The 13842-nt window shown below is 42.7% G+C and overlaps 2 long non-coding RNA genes and 1 other non-coding gene across 14 annotated transcripts in view; 1 reads left to right on the top strand and 2 right to left on the bottom strand.

Moving 5' to 3' along the window:
* Positions 1-1001: 1001 nt before the first annotated feature.
* On the bottom strand, positions 1002-13450 carry LOC129060892 (uncharacterized). Its single transcript, XR_008527765.2, has 4 exons — positions 13297-13450; positions 10104-10253; positions 8987-9131; positions 1002-2255 (listed from the first exon to the last, which is right to left on the bottom strand). It is a non-coding gene; the product is annotated as an uncharacterized LOC129060892 (long non-coding RNA).
* LOC112134862 (U6 spliceosomal RNA) lies at positions 7105-7211 on the bottom strand. The gene has a single exon (XR_002916194.1). It is a non-coding gene; the product is annotated as a U6 spliceosomal RNA (small nuclear RNA).
* Positions 13430-13842, top strand: part of LOC129060891 (uncharacterized) — a 52914-nt gene continuing 52501 nt past the window's right edge. For 6 of the 12 annotated variants that reach the window (XR_008527760.2, XR_008527763.2, XR_008527764.2 and 3 more), the window contains exon 1: positions 13502-13789. This is a non-coding gene — a long non-coding RNA (uncharacterized LOC129060891). Of the gene's footprint in view, positions 13790-13842 lie in introns of all 12 variants that reach the window. The other 6 variants (XR_008527761.2, XR_008527755.2, XR_008527756.2 and 3 more) reach the window with 5 other exon arrangements.

Here is a 13842-nt window from a genome sequence, read left to right as displayed (position 1 = left end):
TCTTCCATGGAGATCCTGTGTAGATGGCTATGAAACAGGATAAATTTTTTGTCTTAAAAAATGAGCTGATATTACATAATGGAAATTATATATTGGTTAGGATTTCAGCTCCTATTCCCTTCTCCATGAGCTCCATTATAAGAAACCAAACAAAATAAAAAGGAAACATTGAAGGAAAATATTTGAACAACTAAGGTTTGGGACACACACACAACTTTCTTTGAATTCACTTAATGTTGCTTTTAAACAAGAACAGCTTTTTGATTACATCTTTCTGATTGCAGTCCTCTTTCCCTCTTCCATGATGAGCACTAGCTCCTGGTTCAGCCACGGGTGATGGAGCCAGTGGCTTAACAGGGTTCTCAAAGGATAAAAGGAGACACTCAAACCACAGGGTTGAGAAGACTTGAGCCAAAAAGCAAGCTGGGTTTCAAGTAGCTAAGAGGTGAATCACATTTGCAGAAAGCAAAGAGAACTTGAAGTAGAAATTGAAAAGCTGGGCCACAAAGCTAGAATTTAGGATGAATCAGATAAAGTGACCAGCTAGAATGCACCCTCGTTTTCCTAGCTTTACTTTGCGGTACGTGCATTTACTGTAGAGTAGAGGGCTTTTTGAAGAATGAACAAAGGAAAACTATTCTGCTTTCCTTATCTTCTCTGTAATTTCCTGCTAGTGCCCCCACCCTTAGCTACCACCCGCCCCCATACTAATCCAATCAGCAGACTGGCAAGGCTCATTCCTCATGCATTATTTAGAGCGCATGCTGGTGGTGTTAGAACTAGGTTAGGCAGCTGTGAAAACCTAGAGGCTCCTTTGCGATTCTGATGTGACTTTTTCTGATTCAACTGTGTTGTTCCCTTGTGATGTCCCCCAGAGTCCAAAGTGAAGGCTTGGGATGATTCCTGTAATTTTTAAGGTGAAAAATGTCCCTGTGATAGAGATGCAGGACCAACCATTAAAGTTTATGTGAGAATCTGTTTTTAGGAGACAAAATGTACCCAAGATACATGTAAAAGTTGGAGAGAGAAGACAAAACAACAATGATGAAGGTGTGGAAGACAGGACAAAAGGATACTGAAGCTGGGAAAAATATGATGAAGCCCTTCAGGCTTTTATTCCCAAGATACTTGTGATGAGATCCCATACAGCTGCTATACGGGGATTATAAATTTGGCTTTAAACACTTTAGAAGCCGGGCTAAAATGGGACCATATAATAAATTATGTGACTGGGGGAGGGGTGGTTAGGACAGAAGTACTATTGCTCTTGAAATAGAGATTAGAGAAAAATCCATTCTCCCACCGCCCTTATCAGCCACTCAAAACTCTCTCTGGGGACAACATGAAGACCACAGAGGCTGACTGTGGTGGCTTATGCCTATAATCCCAGGACTTTGGGAGACTGAGGCAGGAGGATTGCTTGAGTCCCAGCCTGGACACCTGAGCCAAATTATCCAGGGGTGGTGGTGCCCGCCTGTAGTCCCAGCTACTTGGGAGGCTGAGGCAGGAGGATCACTTGAGCCTAGGAGGTTGAGGCTGCAGTGAGCTGTGGTCATGCCACTGCACTCCAACCTGGGTAACAGAGTGAGCCCGTCTCTAAAAATAAAAATTTTTTAAAAAAAGCAACACTACTGTGCAGTAGATTTTCTAAGCAAATTTTCTAATGTTCTTACAACGTAAGCATCAACCTTCTCCAAAGGCTGGGACTGTAGGGATACGAGATGAAATAATAGACTTGCTTTCAAGAATTTTCTGATTTAATGAGAAGGGGGAGTATGTTATTATCTAATTGATGGAGGGGATTGAATGGATGGCTTTGGGTGCGCATTTCTGTAGCAGGGAGGTTTTTCCACATTGAAGTAGGGTGCACATGATCTGTCTACAGTGCAGTTCTGCACAGAGACCTGTAGCCACTCCAGGACATGTCTTCTGGAAAACACGAAGTGGCTAAGAGAGAAATGACCTGTGAAAGGGATCAAATGTGCCTCTGTTTGGGGTTACAATAATTCATACTTACGAGAAAAGCGTGAAACCCATGAAACCAGATCGTGGCTCCTCAGTGAAGCATGGAGAAGAGCATTAACTCCCAGAGAACAGATAACAGGGAAAGGCGGAGTGAAAGGCTGATAGCCCATGTCCCAGGACTAGAGAGAGCAGCTGCATCACAGAAAAACACCAGAAGCTTGCCCAGGAGATGCCGCCCTACTGCAGAAGACACATTCCTTCAGCATGAACAACAGCAGCATCTTGCTGGGCTAAAGGAGAGAGAAAAACAAGGAAAGAATTAATTCCAGGGAAACTTTCTCAAGTGAGTAGCATCATATTTATTTCCTCCATGGCAAAGTGCTTTTCAAAGCAGCCACCACACCTGGCTAATTTTTTTTTTTTGAGATGGAGTCTCGCTCTGTCACCCAGGCTGGAGTGCAGTGGCGCAATCTTGGCTCACTGCAAGCTCTGCCTCCCAGGTTCACGCCAATCTCCTGCCTCAGCCTCCTGAGTAGCTGGGACTACAGGCGCCCGCCACCACGCCCAGCTAATTTTTTGTATTTTTAGTAGAGATGGGGTTTCCCCCTGTTAGCCAGGATGGTCTCGATCTCCTGACCTCATGATCCGCCTGCCTCGGCCTCCCAAAGTGCTGGGATTACAGGCGTGAGCCTCCGTGCCCGGCCCACACCTGGCTAATTTTTATTTATTTTATTTTATTTTTTGAGACGGAGTCTCGCTCTGTCACCCAGGCTGGAGTGCAGTGGCGCAATCTCGCCTCACTGCAACCTACACCTCCTAGATTCAAGCGATTCTCCTGCATCAGCCTCCTGAGTAGCTGAGACTACAGGTATGTGCCACCAGGCTTAGCTAATTTTTATTTTTATTTATGTTTTTTAGAGACAGGGTTTCATTCACCATGTTGACCAAGCTGGTCCTGACTCCTGACCTCAAGTAATCTGCCCACCTCGGCCTCCCAAAGTGCTGGGATTACAGGTGTGAGCCACTGCGCCTGGCCTTACCTGGCTAATTTTAAAAATGTTTTTGATAGAGATGGGGTCTCACTATGTTTCCCAGGCTGGTCTCGAACTCCTGGCCTTAAGCGATCTTCCTGTCTTGGTCTCCTAAAGTGCTTGGATTACAGGCGTGAGCCACCATGCCCAGACTATTTTTTACTGTTATTTGTCTGGTTTTGCCCTAGATACCCAGGTTAGGTGAATACTGGTACAGATGAAAAATATTAGTATGTCCTAGAAGCAGCTCTGGAATGCCCCAAAGCAGGAATAATAGGCAGCTCCTGAGTGTCAGTGTAAGTTGGGTATATCCATCAGGGTAATGGAAACTTTACATTACAAACAGCCCCAGTTCCATCCTTGCCCCCTTCTGCCACCATCCTCAGGCAGAACAAGTGGCAGCTAGGAGCATCAGCATCCCACGTTGGCCCCCAGCAGGACAGAGTGGCTTCTTGTCCTGGCCTCAGCTTTTCTTAAGTGATTTCCTCCCAGTAACTTGCTATTCCCCCTGGGAGACTGGCCAGGCTTCATTCTACCCAGAGCCCTTTCTTTTTTCTTTCTTTTTTTTTTTTTTTTTTTTTTGAGATGGAGTCTGTCACTGTCTCCCAGGCTGGAGTGCAGTGACACAATCTCGGCTCAGTGCAACATCTGCCTCCTGGGTTCAAGAGATTCTCCTGCCTGAGCCTCCTGAGTAGCTGGGATTACAGGCACCTGCCACCTCGCCTGGCTAATTTTTGTATTTTTAGTAGAGACAGTGTTTCACCATGTTGGCCAGGCTGGCCTCAAACTCCTGACCTCAAGTGATCAGCCCGCCTCAGGCTCCCAAAGTGCTGGGATTACAGGCATGAGCCACTGCGCCTGGCCAGGAGCACCCCTTTCAAATACAAGCAACCTTGCTTTCTGTCCTCTTCGTCTTCCCCAGCTTTCTAGGGCTATTGCAATTCTACGGTAGACAGATTCTCACTGGAATCTTCAGTCATCCCACTTATGATGTACTGTTATGCATGCCGGATGCACAAACGTGACACCTGTTGGGTTGGGGCCACCTGGCTACTGGCTCACCCCGTCATGCTCAGTCGCATCGGTTTATTTTTATGGTTATCACATCACTTAACATTGTTGGAAGTTATCAATCACCTTGTATGTTGATTCACTTACAAGTTTACTGTCTATTTTCTCCCTCTAGAATAGAAAGTCCACAAGACCAGTGACCGTGCTTATCTCATTGACTTCTGTATTTTCAATGCTTTGAACAGTGTTTGGCACATATTAGGTACTCAATAAATTTTTTTGTTGTTGTGAATAGAGGATATAGTACATTCTATTTTATTTTTTGTTCATTTATTTATTTTTGAGACAAGATCTCACTCTGTCACCTAGACTGGAGTGCAGTGGTGCAATCATGGCTCACTGCAGCCTCCATCTCCCAGGCTCAGGTGATCCTCCCATCTCACCCACCGGAGTAGCTTGGACTACAGTCTCACACCACCATGCCCGGCTAATTCTCATTTTTGTTTCTGTTTTGTAGAGACAGGGTCTTGCTATGTTTCCCAGGCTGGTCTTGAACTCCTGAGCTCATGCAGTCCTCCCACCTCTGCCTTCCAAAGTGCTGGGATTACAGGCGTGAGTCACCACACCCTGCCAGGATATAGTAAATTTTAAATCAGAGAACTTAAAGAAATACAACTCTACTGAATGCTGCAGTAGGGGAACTTAGAGTGGACAAAGGCCACCAGGAGCTGAAGAGCTGAGGAAACAGGCGTGCAAAGGTATAAAAAGATGCCGAGAGCAGTGGTTCTCAAAGTGTGCCTCAGACTGCTGTGGGGTGGTATCCCTGAGACCACTCCAGGGAGTTTGTAAGGTCAAAACTACTTTCATAATAATATTAGGATACTATTTGCTTTTTTCACTATCTTTACATTTCCACTGATGGTGCAAAAGCAAAGACTGTACCTTCAGGGGTCATTTCTGTAGTTCATTAATATAGTTTTCTGAGCATTAGAGCACCAAAAAAATAAAAATATATATATTTTAAAAAGAAAAAGGGGATAAAACTGCTGTCATTTTAGCATGGCGCCAAATTATTACCACATACTTATAGTAAAATGAATGGCAGTTTCACTTAAGAATGTCCTTGATACATCAGTACTAATTAATTTCATTAAGCCTTGATCTTTATGTTCATATCCATTTAATATTCTGTGTGACCACATGGGAAAGGCACAAAAGCAGTTTTGCTGAACAGTGAAGTATATTAGTTTTCTTGAGAAAAAAAAACACTTGGTAATTGAATTGCGAGTTAACCTAACCATTTTTTTTTCATGGAACACTGTTTTTACTTTAAATTATGTAAGACAAACTATGGTTATTTTAGACTTAGATATTTCATAAATGCTTCCTCAAAAATGAATAAAGTGAGATTCTCACCTCAAGTAAAAACAGAGTATTTGTTGCCAAAGATAAAATTTGAACTCAAGAGAAAATAAGAACTATAGAAAACTTATGTCTATCCCAGTGAGTTTGACAGCTTCCTTATAGAGACTATTCTGATGAGATCGGTGGTAATATTGTTAAAAATGATTTTTGATGTTGTATAATAAAATATGTTGAAATTGGAAGGTCTATATAACTCAGTGAACCAATATCTTCCAAATGTTACAAAATCATGCATAGATAAAATGTATTCAAAGTGCAAAATAAATCAATGGATTTCCTGTAACAGAGGAAAAACTCCATTGTTAAAGTTGCAGAAAACTCCATTGTTGAGGTTGCAGATTCCACACTGAAATTCACTTCTAAGAAACTAGTACTTACTGAACTTAGGTATAGTATCACACCGTAAGCACCAATACCTGAAAAAGCTATTAAAATATTTCTCCCATACACAGAGGCTGATTTTTCTTCACGAACTTCCACTAAAACAAGTTATTACAACAGGCTGAGGGTAGAAGCAGAGTGTATATGAGAATCCAGCTGTTTTCTATTAAGCTAGACATTAAAGAGATCTGTAAACTGTAAATGACATCACTCTCCTCACTACATTTTTGTTTTGTTTTGGAAAATACATTTTTCATAAGCTGTGTTATTTATATTAACATGTAATACATTACTTTTACTTTTACATGAATAAATAATTTAAGACTTTCTCAGTATTGTTATTCTATTTATTTTATTTTGAGATGCAGTCTCACTGTCGCCCAGGCTAGAGTATGGTGGCACAATCTCAGCTCACTGCAACCTCACCTCCCACGTTCAAGCGATTCTCCTGCCTCAGCCTCCCAACTAGGTGGGATCACAAGCGTGCACCACTATACCCAGCTAATTTTTTTAGTTTTAGTAGAGATGGAGTTGCTCCACGTTGGCCAGGCTGGTCTCGAACTCCTGACCTCAAGTGATCTGCCCACCTCGGCTTCCCGTAGTGCTGGGATTACAGGCATGAGCTACCATGTCCAACCCTGAGTGTTATTTGTGAATATAGTAAATATCAATAACCCAGACTTAAAAAGCCATTTGGAATCCTCAATTTTTAAAAAAGTAGGTGGGTTCTGAGACCAAAATACTTGAGAACTTCAGATATAGATTAGGCCTAAGAGAACTCACCAGTGGCTCCACTGTAAATGAGGCATTTTCTTCTCACTTTTCTCTTTGAGGCCCAAGTCCGCACAAATTAAACAAAATAGAACAATTAAATGGGGCCGGGCGTGGCGGCTCATGCCTGTAATCCCAACACTTTGGGAGACCGAGACAGGTGGATTGTTCGACTCCAGGAGTTCAAGATCAGCCTGGGCAACATGGTGAAACCTCATCTCTACAAAAAATACAAAAATTATCCGTGTGTGGTGGCGTGCCTGTAGTCCCAGCTACTTGGGAGGCTGAAGTGGGAGGAACACCTGAGCCCAGGGAGACTGAGGCTCCTGTGAGCCATGATTCTGCCACTGCATTCCAGCCAGGGTGACAGAAGGAGACCCCTGTCTCAGGAAAAAAAAAAAAAAAGATATATATATATGTATATATCTGAAAGAAATGGCTAATATTTACTGGTGTGTCTTCGTGCCACAGAACATTGACTCTTTTTTTTTCATATGTAGAAAAGAGGCTTTATTAAGAAAAAAATATGGAACGCTTCACGAATTTGCGTATCATCCTTGCACAGGGGCCATGCTAATCTTCTCTGTATCGTTCCAATTTTAGTGTATGTGCTGCCAAAGCGAGCACAGAACATTGACTCTTATTTTCACCTCAGAACTATTCTGGAAGGCAATAGTTAATCAATCTCATTTTGATAGAAGAAGGAAGAGGCTCAGAACAATTAAGCTGCCCAAGGTTACAGAGCTAGTAAATGGATAATAGCCCCACAGGTTTTCTCAGCATTTCCCACGAGACCAGGATGCATCTGATGATTATTGGAAATATTTAGGTCCAGAATACTTTCGCCTAAAGTATAAGCACAATTGAGGTAAAATATGGCTTTGATTTGTTTGAATTATCCCCATAACTGCCTTGGTACGGCTACTTTCCTGGGCCGGTGAAGACAATGGCATCACAGAGGTCCCCAAATTTCCTGCAAAATTCTATAAACCAGCTGGGCCTCTCTTTAAACTTCTTGGTATAAATCCTCTTCCAAAGGAAAAGGATGGTTGGAGTTATTTTTTTTTCTTTTCCGTCTGTTTTTGTTCTGGCATTCTTTTGTGAGTATGGAACTGATTACTAAATACGGTCAAACAGCTTGAGTTGGGCTTCCTGTGTGAATGTGAACAGTGCTGATTTCCAGCCTTGCATTTGATATGTTATCTGTGGCGGCTGTGCCCGATGTTGAAGTTTCAGATGGCTTCCTTCAATTTCCTGTATTGTTATAATGGTGGCTGTGTGTGCACATGCGCACGTGTGGACAGAGAAAGCAGTGGAGACAGAAGAGAGGATGTTTCTCTGTGTTTACATGGATTTTGTGGAAGGTTTTTAGTTAGATATTGAGAGGGCCACATGTTTCAGTGGAAAGAGCCCTGTTTAGCAAAAATGAAGGTCCTCTCTTGTCTGCCACTAATTGCCTGTGTGGTTTTTGGCAAATATTTAGTCCTTGGGCCCAATTCTTCTTCCTTATAAGGTCCCTTCCAGCTCTGAAGTTTTCTAACTCTGGTTTCTACTCAAAGATTCACTTTCCAACTCCCCACACTTGGCTGTTCTAAAACATTTGTTTTTCCTCCTGATTTTACTTTCCAGGACTTTTTTGTTCTCCTCCACTTTCCATTACTATCCCATAGCCTTTTGGATTTAAGTTCTAGAAAAGTTCTTCCTTTCTCAGCTCTTATTTTTCAGCTTCCGTTGTCTCTGAAAAAAATATTACGAATGGTCGACTTTATCTTGGAAAGAAGATCCAGAATGTGTTGGCTTCCTGTTTTGTTGGTGAGATGTCTAGAGCTTGGAGATTGCACTGTGGGTCAGGATTCCCCACTAAGCCTTATATGAGATAGCTCAGAGCTGCTGGACTGGCAGTCACTTCTCTATCTCTGCTCTATTTTTATTAAACACAATTAACTGTAAATATGCAGGATAGGCGAGGCGCGGTGGCTCACACCTGCAATCCCATCACTTTGGGAGGCCAAGGCGGGCGGATCACAAGGTCACGAGTTCGAGCGAGACTAGCCTGACCAACATGGTAAAACCCCGTCTCTACTAAAAATACAAAATTTATCCGGGTGTGGTGGCGCGCTCCTGTAATCCCAGCCACTCAGGAGGCTGAGGCAGGAGAATCGATTGAACCCGGAGGCAGAGGTTGCAGTGAGTTGAGATCCCGCCAGTGCACTCCAGCCTGGATGACGGAGCGAGACTCCATCTCTCTCTCTCTCTCTCTCTCTATCTCTCTCTCTCTCTATATATATATATACACAATAAAATATAAATATATATATATATGCAGGATAATGGCATATCTAATTCATCTGCTTTTATGGCCCAGTATGAACGTTTAAATGGAACCCGGAAATGAAACTTACCGTTTTTCATCAGCTTCTAGTCCCACGCTGATATCGCCCCCAGAGCCTCCACAAGTGGGTCTAGCGCCATCTGGTGGTAGGATGCGCTGATGCTTTGCTGCGTGATGGACAGACAGCACAGTGCTTAATGAAGAAAACCTGTTGACTGAAATACACGCAGAAACTTAAACAAAGGACTGGTGACATTTGCAGCAGATGACTCAGTGGCCCAAAAGTTCAAATTTGTTATTAAACATGCAAATTTGTGAAAGTTAAAAAATCTTTGGGACCATGCAAAGTGAAGATTGATAGGTGTGTGCACTTTAGGCATGAGGCATGTTCAGTTTGTAACTCTGTAGTGAGATGTTTGTGTTCTTAGTATGGAATCCAGATGTTGTCTGCTGGTAATTTATGCTCCTGTGCAAAACATGGGCAAATTGATTATTTTTTATCAATCTCATTTCATCTTGTTCTCATCTGTAAAAGATCATGTCTAAGGACCCTTACAACGCTTTAAAAACTTTCAAAGAACCTCAAACATCGCAGTATTCTGATTTCCTCTAGTGATTGTATGTGCTTCACATCCATGCTTTCTTCCATCCTCCAAGAGTTTAATGTTAACAGGAGGTGTGGAAGTAGCATGAAGAATTGTCATTTATTGGATGCTGCTGTTTTTTGTATTCTCTTAGGTAGTTAAACATTTTTAAAATTCTGGCTGACAAAACTCTGCAAGATAAGTATCACTGAGCTCATTTTACAGATAAGGAGTGTAAAGCTTATCGCACCCTGCTTTCCATGTTTACAAACGAAAAGACAAACAAGAAACAAGGAAGAAATATGCTAATTGTCTTTATAATTCAGCACAACACCATTTACAGTGCATTTACAGCTCAGCGCAATTTGCCACTTTCCAACAATACAAAATGTCAAGTATCCAAACCACATCATTGCTCTATCGTCACATACTGATAAAGCTGCTGCCATACTGCAATTGTAGGAACAGTTTTAAAAATGCATTTTCCAGGGAGCCAGGGGGAAACAAATATTTGCCGAGACCAGAGCTGGTATTTCACAGATCTCTTTTCTGTGAGCTGAGGAATGAGGAGAGGTGGAGTGACAGGCCGTCGAGTGTAATTACCATGTCCCAGATGCTGATGCAAGGATGGCGAGTTGCAGAGGACTATTGGCAGGTGTCTCGAGCATGGCACCACAGCAGCACTCTGTTTCTGTGGACCGGTTTGTTTGGGTCTTCCTTTTAAAAGTTGGGCATCCTTTCCCAAAGAGTGCTCTGTAAGGTGTTCATACATTTTATATGGAAAATAAAGATTTTGAGTGAAATATTATGAGAAACAAGGGGCTGAATACAGTTAAATGGGTTTCTTTGCTCTAGTATAGGACTTCTTGAAACCTTTCATGTTTCAACATGTACTTTTAACATAATTTATAAATTAAATGTATTTTATTATATAAATTAAATACAGGTGATATGGTTTGGCTGTGTCCCCACCCAAATCTCATCTTGAATTGCAGTTCTCATAATCCCCATGTGAGTCGGGAGGGACCTGGTGGGAGGTAATTGAATCATGGGGGTGGTTAACCCCATGTTGTTCTCATGATAGTGAGTTCTCATGAGATCTGATGGTTTTATAAGGGCCTTTCCCGTTCTCTCAGCTTTCATTCTTCTCTTTGCTGTTGCTATGTGAAGAAGGACGTGTTTGCTTCCCCTTCCACCATAATTGTAAGTTTCCTGAGGCCTCCCCAGCCATGCAGAACTGTGAGTCAATTAAATCTTTTTCCTTTATAAATTACCCAGTCTCAGGTATGTCTTTATTAGTAGTGTGAGAATGGACTAATACAACAGGTCAAGGTTAAATAATTCAAATAACCCCAATAGCTGGAGATAAGGCAGAAAATGTAACCTTTCTCCCAGAGCTAGGAATCCTTCAACCTAACTATTTTAGCAGACTTGTGTGTGTGTAAATTTCCAAAAAATATCCTAGTAGCATCACCTCGCTTATGTGGCGTAGTGCATTAAACCTGCTGAATGTTGAAATAATGCGCTGTAGATGTCAAACAGCAACCCTGGTCCACACTTACATAGGACAATAATGAACTCAGTAACAGCTTCTCTTTTGAGAACGGCTTGTGCTCTCTAGGTGGTACATCCCTCCTGCCATCCCACCCTTAGGTCACCCACCTGGCTCCTGGAGGCATTGGGGTTTGTTTCCAATGGTTGAAATGAATGATCAAACCCACACTGACTTGATATCCAGACAGGCTTTCCTATATCATAGATATTAGTCATCAAAATTTTAGGGCATAAATTATATGTTTCAGAAGTCTATTGAGAATTCCTAGGCTGCTAAACACTTGGGAAAATCCTAGACCAGGACGCGTTGCATCTTACCATTTTTTTGTTTTGTTTTTTGTTTTTTGAGATGGAGTCTCGCTATGTCGCCCAGACTGGAGTGCAGTGGTGTGATCTCAGCTCACTGCAACCTCTGCCTCCCGGGCTCAAGCAACCCTCCTGCCCCAGCCTCCCGAGTAGCGCCCACCACCACACCCGGCTAATTTTGTCTTTTTAGTAGAGATGGGGTTTCACCATCTTGGCCAAGCTTATCTTGAACTGCTGACCTCGTGATCCACCCGCCTCGGCCTCCCAAAGTGCTGGGATTACAGGCATGAGCCACCACGCCCAGCCACATCTTACTGTTTTAATAGCAACATCTTTACTTTGTGCCTGGAACTTTACATGCAGAAACTTGATGCATCCTCCCAGCAGCCCTATAAAGGTTGGGGCATGTAACATCTTTGATGTGGAGAAGATGAACTGAGTCAGAGAGTAGTTAAGCAACTTTCATCTCTACACAACTTCTGGAATCTCTTAGTGACTCCTACTGTTTCCCCTAGTTAGCCTTTGATTCTGTCCATGAGATCTGCTGTCAGAACTTCAGCTGATCATGATGTAGCCTTACTGATCTATGGAATTTCCTTTCATTCTCCAATGCTCACCTCTCATTAGGACCCGTGGGTCATTGCTCTGAGCATGACACACTGGGGCAAGTGTCTCTGTCAAACTTTGTAAGACATTTCTATATTAAGATGTAAAGAGAAAGAAGCAAAAAGCAAACTTTTATGTACACTCTGACTTCAGTTATGGGAAATGCATGGAAAAGAAGGCTGGAAGGAAAGAAAGTGATGACATTGCATTAGAGTTGTAGGGCAATGGATTTTTTTTCTATTTTCTTAGTTTTACGAAATATGGTATATCAGTTATTAAATGAGAAAGGTTTACCTTTTTACTAATTTAAATATTTCTTTCCAAAAACTGAAATACATCTATCAACTCAGATGGTTACCATGCAATATCACAAAATATGCAATAGTCTTTTTTTTTTTTTTTTTTTTTTGAGACGGAGTCTTGCGCTGTCGCCCAGGCTGGAGTGCAGTGGCGGGATCTCGGCTGACTGCAAGCTCCGCCTCCCGGGTTCAGACCATTCTCCTGCCTCAGCCTCCTGAGTAGCTGGGACTACAGGTGCATGCCACCACGCCTGGCTAATTTTTTGTGTTTTTAGTAGAGATGGGGTTTCACCGTGTTAGCCAGGATGGTCTCGATCTCCTGACCTCGTGATCCACCCATCTCGGCCTCCCAAAGTGCTGGGATTATAGGCATGAGCCACCGCTCCCAGCCAATATGCAATATTTTTTGAAATAGTTACCATTTATCAATTGCTTAATAATTGCTAGGTATCTTACATATGTAATCTTGAACCCCTGTAAGAACCGACCAAAGCAGCTATTATTATTATTATCATTTTTGAGATAGAGTCTCACTCTGTCGCCCAGGCTGGAGTTCAGTGACACAATCTCAGCTCATGGCAACTTCTGTCTCCTGAGTTCAAGTGATTCTCCTGCCTCAGCCTCCTGAGTAGCTGGGACTACAGGTGCGCGCCATCACGCCTGGCAAATTTTTGTATTTTTAGTAGAGACGGGGTTTCACCACATTGGCCAGGCTGGCCTAGAAGTCCTGACCTTGTGATCTGCCCACCTCGGCCTACCAAAGTGCTGGGATTCAGGTGTAAGCCACTGTGCCCGGCCCAAAGCAGCTATTACTATACACTTTTTGAAGCTGAGGAAACCAAGGCCTAGAGAAGGGAAGTGATTTTTTCCAAGAACACGTTGCTGGATTTACATGGCCAGGCTCATCTTACTTCAAAGTGATCATCATCAACTAATCATTCATCTGGTAGAAACTTATTATTTCCATTTTCAGGGTACCCAGAAATTTTTTTACTGTATCAAGATCACAGGAAGAGTGTTTGAGACATCACCAGAATCTACAGCTTCTGATGGTGCTCCTGGGTTCAGCTTCTAGCTTTACAAGTGTGCTAGCTTGTCTCCAAGATGGTGCCCACGAGCCCTAAATTCCTGGATTGATGCTCTTGTCTAGTCCTCTATTGTATCATATCAGGGTTGTTCTGAGTAACCAATGGAACACAGCAGAGGTGATGGCATGTCACAAAGTTAGGTCATAAAGTACATTATGGCTTCCATGTTGCTTGCATCCTCTTGGATCACTTCCTCTGGAGGAAACCAACTGTGTGTTGTGAGAAGATTTAAGCAAATCCAGGGAGAGGTTCACATGGTAAGGATCAGAGGCCACCAGCCAACAACCATGCTGGTGAGGGATTTTTAGAAGCAGATCTTCTAGCCCCAATCAGGCCTTCAGATGATTGCATCCCACGTTGACCCCAACATTGTGAAATGACACTGAGTCAGACTCACCCAGCAAAACCACCAAACTCCTGACCCACAGAAACAGAGGTAAATGTTGTTTTAAACCACAGAGTTTTGGGGGTAGTTAGTTACACAGTGAC

This window comes from Pongo abelii, chromosome 7, assembly GCF_028885655.2.
Source record: "Pongo abelii isolate AG06213 chromosome 7, NHGRI_mPonAbe1-v2.0_pri, whole genome shotgun sequence".
NCBI classification, from domain to species: domain Eukaryota; kingdom Metazoa; phylum Chordata; class Mammalia; order Primates; family Hominidae; genus Pongo; species Pongo abelii.
The sequence above is the reverse complement of the archived record's forward strand: the minus strand, read 5'-3'. Positions and strand labels throughout refer to the sequence as shown.